The 4,969-nt window shown below is 39.7% G+C and overlaps 1 protein-coding gene across 1 annotated transcript in view; it reads left to right on the top strand.

The window, feature by feature from the left end:
- The first annotated feature begins 284 nt into the window (after nt 1-284).
- Nucleotides 285-4,969, top strand: part of plxna4 (plexin A4) — a 186,645-nt gene continuing 181,960 nt past the window's right edge. The window contains exon 1 of the mRNA XM_077709697.1: nt 285-1,056. The gene's annotated coding sequence lies outside the window, so the exon portion shown is untranslated. The remainder of the gene's footprint in view (nt 1,057-4,969) is intronic.

The following is a 4,969-nucleotide window of genomic DNA, read 5'->3' as shown; positions in this document are numbered from 1 at the left end:
AGTCCCCATGAGAGCTTTCTACAAGCAGGGGAGGGATTGGAAAGGAGGGAGGGAAGTCATTGAATACTCAAGACCCCCCCAAAAAAGACCCCAGCAGCAACAAATCGAAGATATTCTAATCAGATTTCACCCAATTTAAAGGTGCTTCTTGCCCTCACCACCATAGATTTTAACGCACATTACATAAGAAGGGCGCTTGAATACTAATTGGACTAATTGTACACACCCCTGAAGCAATTAAAATCTCATCAAAAAACAGCCGCTGAGAAGGATTCAGATGAGAATCAAACCTTGCGACAGCCATGTTGTCTTTGTATATAGCAATGTGATCTTGGGGGGCTCATTTAGTAAACTTGTGCCTCTCTTTTATTTTTTATTCACTTATTTTTTCATCTTGAGAAAAATGAGGTTCGTGCACATGGGGAGGAGGATTTTTCGGGTAGTTTTTTCTTGGCTTACTCAGTGCGTCGTCCTCCTTAAGTGTGAAGGGCAAAAGCGGGCAACTCGGAGGCATCCCCCTTCCTCCTCTTACCACCTCTTTCTCCTCCTCTTTCTTCTCCTCCTCCTTTTTGCTCCCACTCCCACTCCCACTCTGCTGCAGCCAGCCAGCCAGCCTGCCTGCCTGCCTGCCTGCCTGCCACCCCCCCTTCGAGCGTCACTTGAGCACGAGCGCCGCACCGAGCAGCATCCCAAACTCCGACTTCCTCCCTTCCTCTTCCTCTTCCATCTCTCCCCCGCGCTTCTTCGCCCGGGCATGGCAGGTGCGGCGGCCGGCTATGAGTGCACACAGAGCGGCGTGGTGAGCTCCGGCTGACCGGGGAAAGGAAGAAGGACGCTGCTTTTGCTGATTCAAGCCCGCCAAAGTATTATTTGGGAGTGTGGATTATTGAAAGCGGAATTGCCAGGATTTATGACAAGATTTTCAATTTTTTCCCCGAATTCTCTCTCGGGGAATAAGAGGGTGATTGCTTTGTTTTTTTTTTCGTTTTTTTTTTTTGGACGTGCCTCGCTTGCATCCGCAGTGCGGCTGCGAAGTGACATCTGCAGAGAGTACAGGTAAGCAGGCAAACCTGTCTTGGGCATTATGGGATGGAGGGATGCACCTGCTTCAGCTGCCCTGTGGGGAGTGGATATGGTCGTCATTAACTCCTTTTTTATTTTAATTTTTGCAGCGTTTTTTGGTTCAATCACACTATGAGAAGCTTTTTAAAACTAGAATATATATAAAGGATCATTTATTTTTTGGCTTTAGAGTAGCTTGCTTCGTCCATGTGAGGTGATTAATCATGCAAAGTTAGCAACTTTTACTATAATGCTCATACTTATTCAGTTTATACAAATACTGAGTTGACCAAGTGTTGCCGGAAGCTTTTCAACGAAACATAAGACTGTCCTGTAAATGCTATTTATTGATAAATCATGACTTTTTTTGTGTGGAAAGTGTCCTTTGCCCTCGACCACACGTGACCACCTTTTTATTTGCATTTACTTTAGTTATAGTGTTTTTTGACTCAGTCAGGTATTAAAAAATGGGCCTTCTTTCAGTTTGGTTTGCACTATATCATCCTCATTTTGTATTTTGGTGATCTAAGGAGTTGTCTGGTGTTAAATCGGGGAGCTTGTGTGTTCAAAGTATGGCCGCAGGGGTTGCCGCATATGTCGGGGGAGCCCTGAGGGGATCAGTGGAACTATGACACCAATCGTAGTGTAAGAATATACATTCACCATTCTTTTTTTAACTGTACATTATAATATTAAAGTCGTCTGAATGGGGATATAACCATGCCATTGGGTGCCTCCATCTATATGAAGGATACTCATTGGGGTAAATAAAAAATAAAATGAAGAGTATGGATGTATATTACATTTTCTGATTTTTTTTCCCCCTTTTAAATCAATAATTGTAATTTTTTAATCTATTTTTCTGTCTTTTTAGTCCGATTTTTCGGGGGGAAATCTAATGATATATATATATATATATAAAAGCTAAAATAAACATTGTTTTAGATGTATAAAATACTGAATTTTCTGGAATTTTAATCCAGTTAATTTAATCCATAATTGTATTTTTAAATTTTTTTTTTGTGTTTTTAGTTCAAAAATTATTTTGTAAAATCTAATAATATATTTAAAAAAAAGCTAAAATAAAAATTGTTTTAGATCTATGAAATACTGATTATTCAGGGCTTTTAATCCAGTTCTTTTAATCCATTTAGAGAAAAAATATATAAATATTATATCTTCAACACAAATTAACAGTTTTTTTTATTGTTTTCAGAACATTTGGATGAAATGGGGAACCATCTTTATATTCATTCAGAAAATATATACACATGAATACATTTTGCAAATAATTGAGACCTTATCAGAGCCATATTATTGAAGACAAGGTAAAATATGAAGTATGCTCCTACAAAGTGATTCAGTGCTCATTTAGTTGTACGCTCATTGTGGTCAGAGGTAAGCCATTAGTGTGAGTTACCGCCATCAAGGTCCTCCGCCAGCCAAGCCGGGTAAACATTGGTGTCCCCCGAGGAGGAGTTTGTTAATCCTATCTGGCCCGGGCCGCACGGTAGCCTTTGTAAGCGAGTCACTTTGACATATGACCTCCACCCCGTCCGTCAACGAGACATTGCGGGTACAAGGGGGTTGGCCTTGTCAATATTGCACCTCGTTCGTGCCTTAATCTCGCCGGGCAACCTTGCCGGAGGAGTCTGGGAGGCTCGGCCCAAGTGTGGGTGACGGTGAATGACGGATGCGGCTGCTTGGTTGATGTGAATAGTACTGTGTTTGTTCTGATGCTTGGATTAGATTAGGTACACTTTGGGGATTCAGAAAATGGGTTTTCCACAAGTGAGTGACCTTCTTTGGGTTGCTGATTGGCTAAATTGATCACATGGTTGAAAGTTTAAAGCGCTACTTGTTGCTTTGGCTGTTTTTTTTTTACAAGGAGAAACGCTAGTCAAGTGGTTATTTGGAGTTTTTGGTGGGTAGAAATAAAAATTGGGAAAATAAGAGTGATTTTGGGAGTAGAATCATGATTAAAACATGAATTTGAGGTAAATATATTTGACTGTAGTTCTTTACTTACAATATAGTCAAATGGATTGGATTGGATAACTTTATTCTTCTTGTATTCGGGAAGTTTTGTTGTCACAGTCGCAAGAGGGTGAGAATACAGACATAGAAAAAGACATAATAAAATCAGAGCAGTATTTTGAGAATAGAATCATGATTTAAACATGAATTGGAGGTAAATACATTTGACTGTTGTTCGTTAATTACATAATAATCATTTAAGTTGTATTGTTACTTGTTTTTTAATGACTTTTTGGAGTAGAAGTTGAAAAATCAAGTGTGGCACCCTCTACTGGTATGGTAAAAAAATCAAGTACTGTTCAGTTTTATTTCACTTTATAATACATTTGCTTTTAATCTAAAGCAAAGGTCAAAAGGTCTGAGAATTCTGAGAAGAATCAGGCACTTGTATTTCATATAATACATGATTTTTTTTCCATTGAAACATTCAAATCCTTTCAATTAGTTATTGGTTTCAAATAAAACCACTATTACTTCTCCCGTCTATGACCTTTTACTTGGGTGGCATTCACACTCGATTCAATTGACACTTTATTCCAAGGAGGAGCCTTTCGGCCCCCTGATGACAATAGATGCTAACAACTGCTAATGTATGCCGGGACTGATATTGATCCTCGAGGTTCTCCAAGCAACCCGTCGTCATTAGTAAGTGTCTTCCATGAATCTCCCGGCGAGGACTGCTTTAGCAATTTGCGTATTGAGGAGCGAAAAGACATGACTTTGGAGTGACCTATGACGGATGTTAGATGAGAATCGAGCAAAGGGCAGAAATAACTTATTGCTACCATTTATTTTTTCTCGATCGGTACTTTATACTTTACTCAGGGGTGAGTAAACTTTTGGGCCCGGGGGCCGCATTGACTTTAAAAATTTGACAGATGGGCCGGGTCAGCACAAGATACGATACAATTAAAAAAGTGCATCCGTTAACAGTACATATGAAACGTAAACAGAAAAAAGGACTCAAGTATTAACATACTCATCACTCATCATTAAAGTTAAAGTAAAAAGTCAAGTAAAAAGGAATGTATTAAAAAATATTAAAATGTTATTTAAAAAAAGATAGAGGGGCTGTAAAACACAAAAAAACTAATAAGAGTGGACAGAGCTACTGCCACTGGATTCCGCGTGATTGCACCATCTTGGGGGGAAAAAAATAAAAACCAAAAAAAACATTATTTGGACAACATCGGCGGGCTGGATTAAAATGCCATAGTTTGCCCATTTTTCACTTGGATATTAAACAGTACTTAGATATTAAACTCTGTCTCTCTCTCTCTCTCTTAGATATTCACTCTCTCTTATGAGTATAATTTTGAGAGCTGGCTTCAACAGTAAACTCTCTGTCACCATTTGACCGGCGACCAAATGTCCGAGCACCTATTCATGTGGTCACTGCCTCTCAGCTACAAACTAGTCGCTAGTAGGCAGTGTGGTAATGAAAGATAACCCTGAATCCCCCCCCCCTCCCCCTCCCTCCTTCACCCGGATACATGATAGCACACCAGCATTATGTTTTGGGGATGTTACATGAGAGATTTAGTGAGGCTTACACTGGGGTTTGCACGCTTTTTTGCCATGATCCGCAGCCTTATTTGTGACTTTTTTTCTCTTTGCGTTTTTGAAGCTGGGATTTGGAAGTGTTTGTGAATGCAGCGATTGACTCCCAGCCAGACCCCAGTTGTCCCCCGCCTAGTGCCAGGGAGAAGTTTGTCAAATTCCTGGAATGAAATGTTTTCATTGTTCGTTCTTTTCTGGCTCTGTCTGTGACTGGTTTGTCAAAAACCACCAATGGAACCTAAAAAAATACATAATATATTATATATTATTATGTTTATATATGCATTCATGGTGAGGGAGCATCACTGTT

This window comes from Stigmatopora nigra, chromosome 23 (assembly GCF_051989575.1).
Source record: "Stigmatopora nigra isolate UIUO_SnigA chromosome 23, RoL_Snig_1.1, whole genome shotgun sequence".
Taxonomy (NCBI): Eukaryota; Metazoa; Chordata; class Actinopteri; order Syngnathiformes; family Syngnathidae; genus Stigmatopora; species Stigmatopora nigra.
The sequence above is the reverse complement of the archived record's forward strand: the minus strand, read 5'-3'. Positions and strand labels throughout refer to the sequence as shown.